Source organism: Apaloderma vittatum, unplaced genomic scaffold (assembly GCF_000703405.1).
Source record: "Apaloderma vittatum isolate BGI_N311 unplaced genomic scaffold, ASM70340v1 scaffold4883, whole genome shotgun sequence".
In the NCBI taxonomy this organism is placed as follows: Eukaryota; Metazoa; Chordata; class Aves; order Trogoniformes; family Trogonidae; genus Apaloderma; species Apaloderma vittatum.
The window spans coordinates 27,969-46,691 of NW_009707380.1; the positions used below are offsets into that span (position 1 = coordinate 27,969).

Consider the following 18,723-nt stretch of genomic DNA (forward strand, 5'->3'; position numbering starts at 1 on the left):
CGTGCGTCTCCCACTTCCTCACCTCCGTTTCTCTGATGCTGTACTTAAAACAAGAAATATGCTAAGGGCTATCAGCGTTTGGTTACATGAGTGGAAGGATGGCAGGAAAACTCTGCAACAAATTCTTGGTTTTTTCGGGGGGGAAAAAAAAATTGATATTCTTAAAGTACTGTCTTGCAGTTTTTAATCTCCTTTGCTTATTCAGGAAGATAAGATTGTTAAATACACATCACTGTGTAGTCTTGATTGTGTAAGCATGTGTTGATGGTCGTTCCAAGGTTTTTATTAAGTTAGGAAGCAGCTAATGTTGTTTCACTTCCCCTTCTCATGCCCTGAAACATGAGCAAAAAAAGCTGTTTAATAGCAGCAGAATATTTCATGGCAGTGGAATTCCTTTAACTCTGCCGGGGGGTGGCATGTTGGGAAGTCCCCTTAACATTTCAGAAGCGCTTTTCTCCAGCATCAGTTTTTCCAGTGGCGGACCCCGTAACCCAGCTTTCGTGTCTTCCCTCCGAGGTTCGCCTGTAGAACTCACAAAAGGGAGGTGAAAGCGTAAGGTTAAGCTGCCGGTCTCGAGGGCTGGAAATAGAGATGGAAATCGCGTGGCACACGAGGATTGTTTCCTTAAAGGCTGATATTTCATACGCCGATGCTTCGGAGAACTGCGTTAGTGCTGGTGAGAATCACTGGTTCCCCAGATTCTAACGAGAAGGGTCTCTGTGTAAGCTCTGGCAGGTGGCTGGAGTTTACATCAGTCCTTTAAGCTCGCCTTGCTCTTGCATCGGCCACTGTGTTATTCCTGAGGCGAGATCCTCAGAGCTCGGCTGATGACTGTCAACTTAGAGTTTTAAAAAAGGATCAAAAAAACCCCAAAGATTTCTTTTCACCTAATGTGGGCTCCTCCTATTTTGTTCCCCTCACCTGCTCTCCAATCACTGCAGCGCTGGAGTGATCTAGGCGGGCAGGGATTTCTTCTCAGCATCTTCCAGCTACAGATTTATTTCCCAGCGTGTATTCTTTTTCTTCCATGGCGTGTGCCCAGCAGGTAGACAGCTACTGCATATCAGCAAGACGTCCGCTTCCCCTCCTGTGGCTGGCTGCCTGTGCAGGAGCTGGGCTGGGATTCTTACCTCAGGTGAAGGCGTAGTGCTCAACTGGAAGTGAAATGCCATCGCTTCGGTGCGCGCCAGTGGCAAAACAGTTTGTCCCTTCGTGTCGGGCTTTCGTGTGGCACTCGGGACTTCAGCTGGTCTGAACATTTTACCGTCACTGTCACGATCCTCCTCTCTCCTCTGACAAGAACTCTGCAAACAGATTACGGGGAGACTGAGTCAAACCAGCAGAGCAACTCTTCATCTCAAGTGTGAAGCTGACGAAATGTGCTCTTCTGACCTCTCATTTAAGGAAGTGAGGAAATGGTACTCACTTGCCTGCCGTCACTTCGAAACAAAACCAAAACCTAAAAGAAAACAAACAAACGGGAAGCTTTCACCCTGGGAAGGGATGAATATGGTTCTGCAAGTACAGATTTTACAGAAGGTTAGGTGGGGTGTTCTGTTTTTGGTTTGTTTTTTTGTTTTGAGGTTTTTCATTTTTGTTTTTTTTTTGAACAAGCTGCTTTTGAAAATCCATTGAAATATATTTGCTTACTGTATGCAAAAAATTGTTTTATGGCCACATTGGTATTTTTCACATGCTAAGTCATGCCAAGTATAAAAAAAAAATTCCATATATATATATATTTGTAATCAGTTTGGAAAGCTAGTTGTAAAACCAATGACAAAGTGGAACATGCCCCAAAAGTTCAAAGACTGAGTTTTGGGGACTTTCCACGTGTTCTTGTGTCGTTTTGTGGTGCCTTGTAGCTGCTTTTTGTGAAGGAGAGGAAATAAGTCGTACACTGGGTAGCTGGCACCAAGGGGAAGGGCTCGCTCCCAGGAAAAGCAGCTGCTGATTTTGCCCTGAAGAGCATCTCCTTTCTTACTAGCAATGAGGCACCAAGTATCGTGGGTGATATTTTAGGGTTACAGGCAAAAGCCTGGGAAGCAATGGCTTAAGTAGCCCATTAACTCATTAATTGTTCAGGCAGCTTTCTTCCCTCTGCTCCTTCTGCGAGTCACAGGGCCTTGTGCTGGTGTGGCTGTCAAGCCTGCGGTAAGACTCTCACAGATACGTGAGTTCTGGCAGAGAACTGGAAATTTGGCTGCAGGTGGTGCCGCTGGCACGTCCTGGTGTTACAGGAGGCAGCTCTGACCTCCCTGGGACAGGGCTCTCTGCTGCTGCTGAAGAGGCTGGAGCATTAAGTTAGAAGTGACTGTGTCCTGTTTGGTGTTTTGTTGGTTTTTTTTAAAAGTCAGTGGATATTTAACTGCTCTAAACTCAGAGATCATAATTCGGGTTCTTAGTAGAAGGAAGTGGCATGCCAGAAAAAGAAAAAAAAATAATCCTCGTTAGTGAAAGAAGTTGACAGCTTGACTCCTGGAGCTGGCTGCTGGCTGATCTCAGATTTAAAGAGGGCACACTCATGAAAAAGTTATTGGAAATGTGAAGGTAGTTAAAACGGTTTAATTCAAGTATCTGTCATACATAACGTGAGTTCTTGTAGAACATCCAGCATTTACCTCAGTTTGTTTTTCCTCAGGACAGGGGAAGGACCTTTCCCCTCTGAGAAGCTCAGAGCTTCTCCAGCGAAGAGAGGGCTGAATCCATACCCGTGTGTGCTGGCTGCGCGGGAGGGTCGCTGCCGCGGCGTCGCCAGCAAACAAGATGTTCATCGGTTGTGTCGCATCGGGGCGGGGGGAAATATTTCTCTCTGTTTGGAGGGCTGCCCGTGCTCCTGGCGAAAGTCATGAAAGGCAAATCCTCACTGACACGCACTGAAATATCAAATGGGACTACGCAATTAGAAGCCTGTCATTCAGCATTTGCTTTTCATCGCTTTTGTCACACAGGGACAGAGTTAGTGACAACCAAGAGGAGGATAACCTCCCCAAAAATATTTTCTGGCACTGCCTTTGTCCTTTCCCGATCCATTTTCCTACAGCACGCTGCTGTACTAGAACCCTCCTGTTCCAAGGTCTGGAGTTTTACTCACTTTTAGATGTGTGTAGAAGCCTGCTGCCACATTTATTCCTCTGTTTATTTAATTTAATTTGATTTATTTGAGGAAGAAGTAACTCAGGCTGTAGCTGTTCTTGCTGCCTCCCATTTACAAATGGGGGAGGGCTGGCCTGGTGCTTTGGAGGAGTTCGTTGTCTCGCTGCAGATGGGAGCCCTGCTTCGTTAGGGGAAGAGTGCATAGCGAAAGTTCATCAAGATGCTCTTTCTCTGTTGTATCCAGTTTCCTGCAGACAGCTGGGTGTGAATTCTACAGCCTGTAAGCTTTCCTAGAAACTGTAACAAATATAGCCAAGCCTTGCTGAGCCTTTGGGTTTTAGCCCCACATCTCTCCCTTTTCAGGGAGTGTTCATTGTTAGCAGTGAGACATCGCGTGCCTTTTTTTTATTTCCCTTGTTGTTTTATTTGCACATTCATATATTGTGTTTTCTTCCAATTAGCAGGCTCTTCCTTGCTTTGCTTGTGTTTGCCTTCACCTTCTTTCTTCTCCTTTGTTTATACTCTGTGGAGACACAATTGCTAATTTTCACTTTCTAGTGTAGAATAGCTGTTGTCTGGAGACATACTCGTGGCATAGCTTTCCTTCTCATGTTACTTAAAATACCAGGATGTCTTTTAATTTTTTTTTTCATTTCTATTAATCTGTCTAATCCCTCGGTGCTGAGGTGTGGGTGTTTTTGAAGTGTGGATTTCTTGTTCCTTTGTCCATCCATTTCTAGTGGAAGCTTAACTCTGAAATGGGGTTAAGGTGTGTCACTGAGTCTAAAAGCATATCCAATGCCAAGGTGGGGGGAAATAACTGATTGAAAAATGGGATTGCTAGTGCTGTGTTAAACTTAGGATGGATCTGTGAAAGTTCTTCAGGAGGGGGAGGAATTGCCCTCACTTGGTACTCGCAGATAAGTGATAAAGACCTTAAGTGCTGACTAGTTTGCTTTACTTTTTACTTATTTGTGAAGAGCAAGCAAAAATACTTTGGAAACTGACCCAGTGACTTTTCTCCAAATAACTGTCAAATAGATACAAACCAAATAAAAGTGGAAGGAATAAAACACTTTAAACTGCAATGCTTTCTTTCACAGGCATGTCGTGGGTTTTCTTTACTCTCTCCTCTCGTGGGATGTTACCCCACTGGTTCTCCATTCAGACATAAAATAAACAAGACATGATGGTTTTGGCATAAAAACCAAAGAATAATTTATACACATGTCACTGATAATTTTGTTAATGCCTGAGAATTTAGACTTCTTTCTCTCTCGCAGTGGTTATGCTGATTTTTATATAACTGATATCCTTGAACTTTATAAAGATAAATTATACTTGCGGTCCTGCTCATGCCTGCAATTTCAAATAAAATGCATGTTTAATTCTAGTTTCAGATTGCATATGGCATTACCAAGTGAGAGAAGACCTCCATGGCATAGCTGCGAATCAAAGCACACTGGTTCTCCTTGGGGAGAGCTAAAGCTGCTCTGGCCAGCAACAAAATCAACACGAGGCTCACACCCCTAAGGGATTTGAATACTGAAAACCTCACATCTCATGTCATGCTTACTGTCTGTACCCTGTGCTTCACTGTAGAGGCTGATCTCAACACCTTGAGTTTGCAGGTGGGCGAGCTGGGCAGCGTGGAGGGCAGGTGACCTCTCTGGGTGCATCTGCTTGGTGGTGGCTGCATCTGGACAGAGTCCAGGTCCCCTCCTCACTGGGCTCTCTCACTAGGGATGGTGTTCCCTTGCATCTGCAAAGGGCTTCGTGCCTTCTCCACCGACATCCCTCTGAAGAGCAAAGGTCTACAGCCTGTGTTTGGAGTCGTTGCTCCCAAGTGAAGGAGGTGAATGGCAGCTGCGTCCGTTAAACATCGCTTCCATTAAATACCGATGCCTTGGCAACGCAGGGGAAGAGCACGTAGTGCTCGTTTCCCCAGTGCAAACAGGGAGGGCTTATGGTGCTGTAAAATTCACTCTGCTTCTCTTTGTCAAAACTTTAATGACCTTTACACAGCCTGGCACCTACTTACTAGAAAAGCTGCTGCTCTCCCCTTATCAGACAGCTCCAGGGGCAGTTGGTAGAAGCCCGATAGCACAACAGTACCCATAAAATAGGGAGCAGCTGGTGGGGTGGTGGCCATTGGCTCTCTTGCCTCCTTTCTGTTCTGCTTCATTCAAGACAGCCCTAGCTTTTGAGTCTTGGCTTTCCTTTTCCCCCCCACCCTCTTAAAAAAAAAAAAAGAAGGAAGATTCAAGGCAGTTCTTTGTAGTTACTAGCTCTGACTTAGCTCTTTGCAGTTGTATGAAGAGGGTTTAGGAGAGGTCTGTTTGCCCTCCCAGCTTTTTTGGAGCCCAGGTTACTGCTGCTCTCTCATTCACCCGTGTACGAACATGTACATGTGTGGTGCTCCTGTTCCCTTCCTCACCCAGGCCACACCACCGTGTTGCTCAGGCTCATGACCTCCATTCTGCCCTATGAAAATCAAGGTGCTAGAAGAGGTCATGTGTTTCCCTGGAGGAATCAGGGGTTTGGAGTTTTCATTGTGTCCTTGAAAGCAGAGAAATGGCTTTAATCAGAGAGATGTGTCTCCCTTTGAATAAATTGGTTTTTTTTTAAAAAAAAATAAACTAAAATAACAGAAGTATAGACTTCCAGTGAGAATTTTCTCTCTGTGATATGTTGTTTGTTTTAAATTTCTTCCAGATGCATATTTTATATATAAAACTGAGGCTTGATTGAAGTATGTCATGGTTTTGGTTGGAAGGGACCTTAAAGAACATCCAACCCCCGTGTTGTGCGGAGGGATACCTGCCAGGTGCAGGACCTTACACTTGGCATTGTTGAACATCCTAAGATCTGCCTGGGTCCACCTCTCTGGCCTGTCAGGGTCCCTCTGGTGTTAACTGCACTACACAGCTTGTTGTTTGCAGGTTTGCCGAGGTTGCGCTCAAACCCACTGTCTGTGTCACTGACAAAGATGTTAAAGAGCACCAGTCCCAGTACCAGCCCCTGAGGAACCCCACTTGTCACTGGTCTCCAATCGGACGTTGAACCGTTCACCACCACTCTTTGCATGTGACCATCCAGCTAATTCCTCAGCCACCAAGTGCTCCGTCTGTCAAATCTGTCTCTTCAACTTAGAGACAAGGATGTCATGCAGGGCAGTTTCAAGTGCTTTGCGCAAGTCCAGGCAGGTGATGCCAATTACTCTCCCTTACGCACCAGCACTGTAGCCCTGTCATAGAAGGCCACCAGATCTGTCGAGCATGATTTGCTCTTAGCGATGCTCATGCTGGCTGCTGCCAGTCACCTCCTTTTTTACCATGTGCCTTAGATTAGTTTTTGGGAGGATCAACTCCATGATCTTTTGGCACAGAGGTGAGGCTGACTGGCCTGTAGTTCACAGGGTCTTCCTTTTTTCCATTTTAAAAAATGTGGCTTATGTTTCTCCTTTTGGAGTCAGCAGGACCTTCATCAGACTTCTGTGACTTCTCGGATATGATGGATAGTAGTGGCTTAGAAGCTTCATCTGCCAGTTCCCTCAGGACCCTCAGATGAATCTCGTGAGGTCCCATGGACTTGTGTACCTTCAGGTTCCTTACATGGTCTTGAACCTGATCTTCTCCTGCAGTGGGCATCCATCATTCTCCCAGTTCCTGCCTTTGCCTTCTGCCCCTTGGGTGCTGTGACTGGAGCATTTGCTGGGGAAAAGTGACCCAAGAAAGTCACTGAGTATCTAAGCCATCTCCATGTCCTGGGTGTGGTCTTGCAGTAGTTTCCTGGCAGAATTAAATTGGTTAATTTTTTGACTGTTATATTATTGTTTCTATGAGTTTAATACCACCCTCATCCAACCTCCCCCGGATGAAAACAAAATACCTTTAAAAGTCCTGCATTGAAACATCAGAACAGTATAATTTTAGGCTCATACACAGGAAAAGAAGTCCCATAAATGTCTTTGCTTAATAGTAATTTTGGTTGGAGATATAATGGGAGCAGGGAGCTTCTTTCGACCTGTAGTCTTTAATTAGTTGTCTTGGGTGATCTCGTCTTTTGACAGGCTGACAAACACATCTTGTGCTGCAATGTCGTTCATGCTTGGCTTCCGCAGTAACGATGTACACCTACATATAAAAGCGCTCTTCCAGTCGTTTGTGAAGCCTGAGCAAGCTTATTTGCTAACAGGTTTTGGCATCACAGTATTGCTTTTTGCACAGACTCCGTCACGTACCGCAGTCAGCCTCGTGTCCAGCGACTTGTCATCCGAAAAGCCCCCGAACCGTTAATTACCCGCGTGGCAGCTGCACAGGGCGTCGGGTGGTATGAACAGCGACTGCTTCGTGCTGTGGCTTTTTTCATTTAGAGACAGGAAACTGTTGCGGTTTTAGATTACTGAACGAGCTCAAAATAGCATTTTCTTTGACAGATCCCCTTAACAAAATGGACAGGGAATTAGTATCTCTTATCCCAGAGAAAACTGGTTTATTTTGTTTTAAAGTTGCGTTGCTGTCCTGAAAACCCAGTTCTTCGGTCTCTGAGAGAACCATAGCATGAGAACAGGTCTTATTTTTGAGGCATGTTGTCTGTTTAATATGTAACGTGGTACCTTGTCACGCTGTGACAATGTGACAGATGGCATTTGCGCTATAAAACCAAATTATCTTGTGTGCATAGCTATGCAGCAGCTAAATACAGTAACTCGGTGCAGTACGCTGATTCATGGCGACTACAGATGTTTTAGAGCTATTGGTATGTTTTAGCTTGGCGTCAAATGAATAATGGTTTTATTTAACATGCCTCCCAAGATTTTGGTAGCGTTGCAGCATATAGTTTAGTATGTAAGGGCTTTTTTGGTAGAAGATAAATTTAGGGTTACAGACAACAGGATGTAAATTCATATTGCTTTGCAGCTGTTTGTCTGTTACTTTTGAAAAGTGGGTGAGGACTATTCATGAATGATACTTAGCAAATAAACTTGTATATGAAGTTACAGATGATAATAAACCGTTAAGTCCTGTGGTCCTTAGGATAAAGAAAAAGAAGAGGCGTAGGTGAGGTGTTGCTTTATTACGTACGGTATTGAAATCTACGTTACCTGTGCAAAACTAAGGGCCAGAATAAATACTGAAAGATCTGAAACTGGTAACTCTCTCCCCCCCCTCTATTTTAGACATAAGAATTCACGTTGGTGGTCTTCTCCAGTGCAGTTATGCTCACGAGTTTGTCTGTGTTCAGGTGGCACAGACCTTTGGTTACCCCCTTAGCTCTCTAACATTGCAGTCACTGGCCTACATTGCTTCCTAACGCTTGTGGCAGCTTTCCTGAATGGGACCGTACAGAAAGGAGAAAATCACCATTTTTTGTTTTAAACAAGGCATTTCTGTACAGCTCTCAGGACTGCACCGCTGAAGTTTGGGCAGGCGTGTTACTCACAAGTGAAGTAAGCTTTAGCTCCGTGCCTACGTAATTGCAAGCCTTACTATTGCATGCTCTCATAAATAACACTGTCGTCCCAGCGGGATGAGAACGCTGCTTCGGGTAAATCCGCTTTTTGAACTTCTTGTGTGTGTTTGTTTTGCCAGTTGCCCTGGAAACTGGGCCTTTGTACCAGCCCCAGCGGTTCTGCTTGTAGGGATCGGGGAGGAATGCAAGGAGGCGGGTTCTTGAGGGGGAAGCCAGTGGGACGTGGATGTCCCCGTGGGGACAGAGTAGGACCCAGGAGCAGAGCTCTGAGATAGCCGTATCGCTGAGCTCTGCGGTACAGCTCCCCACCGACGTTAGGTGTTGATCCCTCACAGAAACCTGTGAATAAGGTTGTGTTGAAATTCCCCCTCCTTTAGATCAGTTACTGCTTTTGATATCTTTGGCTCGTGTTTGTGTGGTGTTGACTGCTGGTTTTTCTAACATGACGGCTTTGTGGCTTGCCTCTGACTGTGAGAACCGACTGGAAAGACAATTGAATGCATTTCTTTTTTTTTTTTTAAGCTGCCTCAGGACTGAGAAACATCAGACTGAAATAGGTGTTGTTATCTTTTAAAAACACGGAAATGTTTATGCTCAGATGCCTTGCTGGCGTTAGAGCAAGCCATGTAATAGTAATGTTTTGGAAACGTTGTCAAAGTCCCTTTGCCCAACCGCTGTGTTCAACTAACCATGTGATGCTGAGATTTGTTCAGATGTTGCCCTTCGGTTTCCTGATTATTTATTAACTTTAATAATAAAGAACATACCAGTATTGTCAGTTCATCTATTCTTAAAACTGACTACCTAACCCCAAACCCTCCCTGGCATTTTTTGTGTCTTCCCTTAGGCTGCTGCTTTCTGCTTCTCTCTTCCTCCTCTGTTTTCACCCTACGTATTCACACTCGCGTGATGTTTTACTGTGTGGCACATTCCCAGGTACTGTGGTTTCACATCATGTGTCCCGGTGCTCCCATGACTTGCCCCTGCACGTGCCTGTCGGCCACCTCTCCCTGTGACCAGAGATGAGTTAGATCATGGCTTGAGCGTAGAGTTGTATGTGGCCGCTAAAAGTGTGCACCTATCACCGAAAATGGTAACGTTAGCGAATCGGTACTGACAGAAATGAAGCCCTGCTTGTACTGGAATAGTAAGTTTTGCTTCTGTGATGAGAAACGATCCACTGGAGTCAGCGCAAGCCTCCTGAACTGAGCTCCCTTCAGCAGATTTAGCTGGTTTTGGTGAAAGGGGCACGGCCATTGCTCAGCGAGACCCCCACTCGGGTTAACAGCCACGGTCAAGGAGCGAAGGGGACAGTGGGATGTGCTAAGGACAAGAGGGAGCCCGTGCTGCAAAGGCTGTGAGGCTGCGATAGCCACATTCTGTCTGGATCCCCCCGCAGGGCATGATTCAGCTCCTTGCAGAGCCCTTCCTGCACGTGAAAAATCGAACAAGCTTGTAGCCACAGACAGATATGAAAACGTCCAGGGCGTGGAAGGCAAGTAAAAAGGAGGTGATAGAAATCTATTTAATAATGAATGCATTCCCTGGCTTGTTAGCAGAGTAGATGTTATATTCAAGTTTGCTGCTTTTTCTCAGTGTGCTTCGAAGCTGCTAAGTGAAAATTATTTCTGTGTCTTTTTAAGCAGCACAAAATTGCAGTTTGCTATCATAGCACATGCAGAAGTTTAAAAACAAATTTATCAAAACTGTGAAGTTGACATTTACGTGGCTAAGATACATTGTAGAAAGGATGTTAAGATCTCCATGGTTTAGTTTTAAGTTACCCTTTTTTAATTACTAGGAATTAGTAATTGGTCTTTCTCTCAAAGTACCTAGTCTTGATCAGTTAGAGCCAAGACAGTGTCTTTATTGGGCTGTAGATGTCATTTGATATGTGAGTTCCTTTATTTCTGACTTAATTAAATAATTCATTATTACTGACTTAGTTAAAGCAGTGTTTACTCAGTGATTTTGAGCCGTTCATTGTTTCTGTTCCTTTTAAATTTTGGCAGCAAAGAATGCACTGCTTCACTCTCTCTATACATTATTATTTCATGCAAGTAATTTTAATATATGAAATCCTACCCTGACTTATAATCTAAGGTGCTGTACTTTCAGATTTATTTTTAATGAGGCTTAGGGTTTTTTTTTTCAAAAATATCCCCGAAAATCTAATTTGACTTCTAAAACAAACACTTTCTGTTACAGGAATGAAGTCTGTTGTTCCCAACCCTGATTTATTCTGCCTTACTTATTCAGGCCCATGGTTGGTCGGGAGTCCGGCTGCTGGTGAGAAGGCGGCGAGAGCTGGGGCTGGGCTGAGCTGAGCTGAGGGAGCGAGGGGCCGGCAGCCAAAAAGTGCCCCCGCAGCTCGCATCGCAGCCGCTCACGGGCTCTGCCAGGAGCTGGGGCTCGCCGGCTGAAGGGCGCAGCAATAGAGGAACTGTTTGTCCCTTTGGTTTATTTGGCTCGGGAGGCCTTTCTTGTTCGTCAGCTGTTGCTGGGTGCTCCCCTGTAGCCAAGATTGAAGAGCGGCGCGGCTCTCCGGACTGTGCAAAAGAATATTTTCTTGCTTTTCTTGCTTTTCCCCCTTTGTGTACGTATATATGCAGTTGCAGTCCTTGGCTTTTAAGAGGCATGAATGCCTGCTGCTTCCTGTGGCTTGCTTGACTTGGGAGAGTCGAACCTGTGGGGACTGAGGGGTACCAGGCAGCACACCCGCAGCCCTGTGCGGCCCGTCAGCTGCGCCGCTGCCCGGGCATTAATGATGAGGGGTTCCTGAGCATCACTTGGCACCGCTGCGGGATCCCCTGTCCTGGGGCCTCCAGACCCTTTGTAGCTGACGCGCAGCAGAAAAGAAGGTGGTTTTTCTCCGTTCGAGATAGCAGAAATGGCGTTTGAAGGAAGAGGGATCTGCGGGCAAACTGAATGTGGTATAAAATGATCAAGGGGCGATAAACTTTTTAACGGCCTGCTTGGGCGCAGCTTTCTCTCCGACGCTTGCTTGGAAGGAGGCTGCACACTGTGGCTGACTGTGCCTTTCATGGCTTCAGACTGGATTTTGCAATTACGCTGGCCTTAAAAACCTGTAGAATGTGACACCCGTTCCCATTATTTATCAGTTTCTTTCACTTGTAGTCTCCTGCCTCCGTTTTATGTAGGGCACTTGTTCTAATTGGTTTTAGCTGATGATAGCTGACCTCAGTTATCAGCAACATTACTTACTGCATTTTGGGATGGTGCTGGTTATGGTGAATATTAGTGGACAAACGGATGTTTTTCCTTAAGGGACATGCATCACACTTGTATCCCAAGCACACTGATGGCTTGGCAGGGTGAAAGGATGAAAAAGAATTTCCTTCCAAGAGTGTGCAAGATGACAGCCCAAAAGGTGATTTTCTTGACTTACCTACTCGAGGTTGCTGGGTTTTTATACGTGGCAAGTGTCCAGAACAAATATTGCTTTTGGAAAACCTAATCAAATTCCTGCCGCAAGAGCTAAGTTACTGAGTATCAGGCCTCAAATGATCTGCTTGATTTAGACTTCTCTGGAGTTCAGAAATTGTAAATTTTATCAGCAGTGGTTTCATGGAGAAACGCAAAGCAAAAATTGAAACTTTTTTTTAAAATAATACACTTGGGCACTAGGACTTCTGGTGAGGGTGAAGCCAGCAGAGAAATATAATCTATTCAGTGTTTTTTAAAGGGTCGCCTTCATTTCCTCAGGAGAGCTTTGAAGGGATGCTGTCACTCCACGTCATATCATTGTGGTGCGTTACAAACCCTGTGGTAGCTTGTGCTGATGCTGAAATTTGTATTATTTGTTGCGTCACAGTTTGAGATCTCTTGAACGGAAGGGAAGTACCGAAAAGAATTTAACAAAAGGGGAACGTAAACATAAATTGAGTCATTTAACTTCTCCCTGCCAGTCTTGGGCTGGCTGGAAGATCCATTTTAATGCAGAAACTGATGCTCAGTTTCAACTTTTGCTTTGTGGGCTCCATATTAAGGAGAAGAAGATTGAACTACTCATTCACTGCATCTTCCCTGCGAAAAAACCACCCCAGGCTTCTGCTTTGTAGGTGGGATTTTTAAAACACTGTGCAAAAACCAGCAGCATGTCGCCACTTCCAACTCCCAAGTCAAGAGAAATTCGATGCGGTTCAGAATGAATAAGGGCAAACTCTGACTGGGAAAAGAAAGCCCTGTGACATGGTGGCTTCAGTACGGACTTTGGATCAAGCTGTTTTAAAATGGACGGTCGGAGCGGTTAGATTGGGATGGGAGAGTTTGGAGGCCGCTGGCAGATGAGGTATTGCGTGCAGTCACGGCGCAGCTTGCCCGAGGAGATGCCTTGCTCTTGCTCTGGTTGCGCTTCCAGGTCTCTTGGAAGCTGAGCTTGGCTGAACGCTCGGTTACGTGATGAGTAAGTCCATTGACTGTGCTAAACGGTGATTCTCCTGAAAACACAGGTCTGAAAGTTGGAACACTGATGTAGCACTGGTGGAAAAGTTTTGCTGGAAATGCTTTCATTAGTCAGCATTTTTGGTTTAGTACTCTCAGCAGCCTGGCTTGTCTTGGAAGCAGTTGGCCCCTCCTTCCCTGTTTTTCTAAGGTGCAATTATAGAAAGGGGAACTGAAATGGCCAAGAGAGGGAAGTCCTACCAATATTTCTCAGAGGTAATAAAGCTGGGAAACAAAGCTTTGTTATGCCTTTTGCAAAAGTGTTTTGATGGAGAAAGCATTCTCCTGGATACAGTTGCAGCTCCTCTGGTAACAAGCTCTTGAAACACTGAGCTGATAAAATTATCAGCAATTTTCCTCCCTCTTATTGTAAATCCTACTGAAGAATGTGTTACTATTTTAATTCTTCCTTAAGTATAAGTGGTTTCACTGTCTGCTGTTGTTTATGAGAGTCCTTTTATGTTTTAGTTGCTTGTTTGAGTAGAATACCCAAAATTTGTTAAGTATTGTTCTTATCCAGGGACTAGAGCACCTCTGCTACGAGGGCAGGCTGAAGGAGCTGGGATTGTTCAGCCTGGGGAAGAAAAGACTCTGGGGGCACCTTATCACTGCCTTCCAATATCTGAAGGGAACCTACAGGAAGGCTGGAGAGAGACTTTTTACAAGAGTGTCCACTGATAGGACAGGGGAAATGGATTTAAATTGAAAGAGAACAGGTTTAGGTTGGATCTTAGGAAGAAATTCTTCGGTCCAAGGGTGGCAAGACTCTGGACTAGATTGCCTGGAGAGGTTGTGGATGGCCCCTGCCTGGAGATGTTCAAGGCCAGGTGGGATGAGACCTTGAGCAACCTGGTCTAGTTAAGGGCATCCCTGCTCATGGCGGGAGGTTGGATGAGAAGATCTGTAAGGTCCTTTCCAACCTAAAGACATTCAGTGATTATACAGGGCCCGGTACTGTTCTCCATCTGTGAGACTCTGCTTGCTGTAGTTTTCCTCCAGGAGAGAAAAGGCGGAAAAGGGAAGGCAGCCGTGGCAAACATTTCCCCTGCCTTGTGTACCTTTGCTGGCAACTGGGAGTTTCTGTAAATAAGTGACACTTGGCCAGAAGAATCAGAATGGAGAAACAGACATTTGATGTTCACTCCTTTTGTAATTCAGGATTTGCATCTTAAATCGCAAGAATTGGAAGCAGCAGAATGAAGAGCAAGATGATGACGAATTGGACCAAATGGCAGCTTAATTTTATATTGATCTACAGATAAATGCAAAAGACTCTCATCTGTGCCAGTCGACGGGAGTTATGTAAAACAGGGATGAGTTTGACTAAGCTGCGTCCTTTTTTGAATGAGGGATGTGACAAGATTATAAATACTATTCCAAATACCTGTAGCGTGGTTATTTGGGATTGGAGCCTTACAGTTAACCAAACCAGAAACACTCAGTCAGGCAGGTTTTTTTGGGGTAAATCTGTACAAAATGAATGTTTTCAGTTTATCTATTTGCAAGACGGCCGCTTTGTGCACCAACTCTCTATTGTTAGTGTCAACGCGTGAATTTTTATAAAATTCATTTGGCACCAGTAATGCAGGTTTTGAATTTTGTGTACCACTTTGTCACGCTTGCAGGACTTCTCACTAACGGCCAATCCAAAGGATTAGGACCAGGATCAGAACAGCTGGAGAATGAGAAGGACGATGCATCGCAAGTGTCCTCAACGAGCAACGATGTTAGTTCTTCAGATTTTGAAGAAGGGCCCTCGAGGAAAAGGTCAGTAGTGCATTATGATTAAAGTCTGGCCTTTCTGCTGTGTCCCTTCGCTGCTATAAGGTTGTGATTATGTTATCAGTAGCGTGCAGTTGCATGTACTGCCCTACCATGAACAGACATTGCAGTGTGGAGTCCTTCTAGTAAGAGAATATAGTAAATTTTGCTTCATCCATCTGTGTAGATGTTCTCGTTGTTGTTTTGGGAAGCATGGAAAAGCAGTTGTTCTTTTGCAGGAGGTGATTGCTGAATTAAATGCCTTAAGTGTCTCTTGCCTCCTGCTCTCTCTCCTCCTCCCCTGACTTTGGCCTCTCGGGGACACGTCAGTACATACATGTGTGTAATTTCATAGAGTCATAGAAAACGTTGGGTTGGAAGGAACCTTTAAAGATCATCTAGTCCAACTCCCGTGCAGTGAGCAGGAACAGCTTTAAGTGGACCAGCACCTCATCAAGCCTGACCTTGAATGTCTTCAGGGATGGAGCCTCCATCACCTCTCTGGGCAACCTGTGCCAGTGTTTCACCACCCTCATAGTAAAGAACTTCTTCCTAATGCCTAACCCAAATCTACCCTGCTACAGTTTAAAACCATTGTCCCTCATCCTGTCACTAGCTGCCCTTGTAAGCAGCCCCTCCCCAGCTTTGCTGTAGCCCCTTCAGGCACTGGGAGGCCGCTGTCAGGGCTCCCTGGAGCCTTCTCTTCTCCAGGCTGAACAGCCCCAGCTATTTCAGCCCGTCGTCGTAGGAGAGGTGCTCCAGCTCCCTGATCATCTTTGTGGGCTCGTCTGGACCCACTCTAACAAGTCCACGTCCTTTTTGTGTTGAGGGCTCCAGAGCTGGACACAGAACTGCAGGTGGGGTCTCACCAGAGCAGAGCAGAGGGGCAGAACCCCCTCCCTTGCCGTGCTGGCCACCCTTCTCGTGATGCAGCCCAGGATGCAATTGGCTTGCTGTGCTGTGAGCGCTCACTGGTGGCTCGTGTCCAGCTTTTCATCTACCAGTACCCCCAAGTCCTATTCCACAAGGCTGCTCTTTAGCACGTCATCCCCCAGCCTGTATTGATAATGCAAATTGTCCCAACCCGGGTGCAGGATGCTGCATTTGGCCTTGTTGAACCTCATAAGATTCACACAGGCCCACTTCTCCACCTTGTCCAGGTCCCTTTGGAGGATGTCTTGTCTCTCTGGCATATCGACTGCACCACCCAGCACGGACCCCTGAGAGACACCACTTTGCACTCATCTCCACTGACCACAATGCTCTGGGTGCGACCATCCAACCAGTTGCTTATCCACTGAGCAGCCCACCCATCATATCCATGTGTCTCCAACTTAGAGAGAAGGGTGTTGTGGGGGACTGTGTCAGAGGCTTGCAGAAGTCCGGAGAGATGGCATCCATTGCTTTTCCCTTGCCCACTGACGTAGTCGCTCCATTATAGAAAGCCACAAGGTTGGACATGCCCTTGGTGAATCCGTGCTGGCTGTCTTCAATCACCTCCCTGTCCTCTATGGGCTTTAGCAGAGCCTCTAAGAAGATCTGTTCCATGATCTTCCCTGGCACAGAGATGAAGTCTGTGGTTCCCAGGGTCCTCCTTTCTAGAAGGTGGTTATGAAATCCTTGTTGGATTGTACTAAGTTCTTGTCCTGAATGTGCAAAATGCAGATTAAAATCATAGGACTCAAGCCAATCTATTATAGAAAATATGCTGAGAATGTAGGAGACTGGGAGTTGTTCTCTGGGTGAAGTAAGAACCAAAAACAGGCCGAAAAATGCTGTTTAAAAGAGAAACGGAAAACCTTTCTCAACCTTTTTCCTTCGTGCTCCTCACATCCTAGTCCCAAGCCAAAGTGAGCCATAAAATAAAGTTCTCTTTCAAACGGAAGCAATGTATCTATTTTCTGCATCACCTTGTGATTCCCCTGAGAAACCTGATTGGGTAAGGAGGGTGGTGCTTTCCTGAACACCTCCCTGGTCCCCACAACCTTTTCTACCCACCTGAGCATCAAACTCAAAAGTCCAGTTAACGTGCCCACTTTGCTCCTCCGGTTTTTCAGGATAAAATTCGTGTTATCTTTCATAGTGATTAGAAATTTTGTAAGGCTTATTGCATCCTACTGCTGGGCAGGGGAAAGGCATTTGTATGTTTATTTTTGGTTTTATGAGATATGACAGAGGCTAAAAAATTGCTCCTGCTTAGAAATTAGGTGATAACCAGCATAGACATGATCCTGGGAGCCAGTGGTCATTGTTCCACAACACTGATGTTGTTACTTTACCTTCTCTTGGGGAATTTTTACTGCCCTCTGCACTTGCTTTGTCCCCTTGCTCCTCAGCCATTTCAGGGTTGTACCGCATGAAGGTTCCAGGAGCTGACTAGGATTAAAAATAACAGCGAGGGGAAGATGAATTGAGGCTTTTTGCCAGGCTTCTTGATTTTTAACCTGCACGAATTCTCAGCTCTTGTTCACAGCGCAGCCGCAGGAGCAGCTACCACTGCAACTGGGGGACACACATCCCCTTCCTCTGGTGGAGCTGGCAAGGGGCAGGAGGGCTTGGCCCTTCTGCTGGCCCTGCTCCTGGTGTCCTGCACCATCCAGCCTCAGAAATGAGTGGCACTGCTACATCACTGGTCATAGGAAGCTGCATTTGAGTATTGTGGGCGAATTTCTTTTTGGAGGAATATTTGCTGGTTTTTGGCTGTGGGAATTCAGACACTTGAGAAGCAGCTGGGTGGTTCAGTCCTAATAATAGGAAACCTTGGTGCCTTTAGTACTTTTGTGGTTCAAAACCAACCAAACCCAAACAGAAGCCGAGATGAAACATATTTTTCTAGCTTTTGTGGCAGGCAGGGTGTAATTTCAGTTCTTCTTCATGCATCGTGAACTTGAAATAACGTTACGTTTGGTGCTGCAGTTACTGTGAGGGAGAACGTTCCGGTTTTGTTTCCATTTACACCCAACACAGAGTTTTATCTATTTTTTAACTTCCCCAGCTTCCTCTTTGCAGACAGACCCCTTCTGGGCTCCTTCTCTTAAGCCGTTCTGCAGCACGTGATTTGATGTTGTTTTCTTGTTTCCTGTTAGGTTTTTTGTTTTGTTTAACCAAATGGACAATGTTTCCTCAAATGTTTTGACATCCCACAGAGAGTTGTGCCAGGAGTATTGAGTGGACAAAGGGATATGCAGGAGGATAAAGAGAGGGGATCGGACTCAGATGGCATCAATGGGTTCACTGCCTCGGCTCATCACCTTTTGAGGAATTGTGCCCTCCTTGTCTTTCACCTGGGCTTCCTCAAAATTGAACTTTTCAATGGTCTGTTCAGCCATGCGTGCAGCTAATGGCACTCACGTACTAAACCACACATTTAAACATTATAGCTTTCACATGTACGTCGTGCTGGTTTTTCCCCTCTGCAAAATGAGTATTTGTCTTCTTGAAATACTGTGGTACATAGCTGGTGGTACGTGCAGTGAAATGGTTTTAGGGATTGGTGCGAAGCAAAGCACATGTAGTAGGAAATTGCTCTGATTCATACAGCGAGTTGAGAGCACCAGGTTTCCTGAGGATTTTGATCCGTGCATTATGTGTAAGTTACTATTCATTTTTTTATGTCTTTTTTTTTTTTTTTTTGGTGTATGGCAGGAATGTTTCTTTTGGAAACTTGAATCTGTCATCTTCAAGAGGAGTAGGTCACCTGTATTTCACAGCAGTGGTGGAAACGAAGAAAAGTATGTAAGCATATAAGCGTAGAAAATAAAGGAGGCTGTTGTAAGGGGCTCCAGTTTGTTCCAGTTTAAGTCTCTGGTTTGACCTTGCAGTTCTTCAGCATAACGGCAAGCTGGTATTGTGGAGGCAAAACCAGTCTCTGGCTAGTTTCTTCTACCATCCTCTTCCCAGCTGTGGTGCCTTGGCAGTCTTCTCGCT

The 18,723-nt window shown here is 45.4% G+C and overlaps 1 long non-coding RNA gene across 1 annotated transcript in view; it reads left to right on the forward strand.

Annotated features, from left to right (window-relative positions):
* LOC104271480 overlaps positions 1–18,723 on the forward strand; it is a 59,862-nt gene that overhangs the window by 13,098 nt on the left and 28,041 nt on the right. Inside the window, exon 2 of the long non-coding RNA XR_717792.1 lies at positions 14,661–14,802. This is a non-coding gene — a long non-coding RNA (uncharacterized LOC104271480). The remainder of the gene's footprint in view (positions 1–14,660; positions 14,803–18,723) is intronic.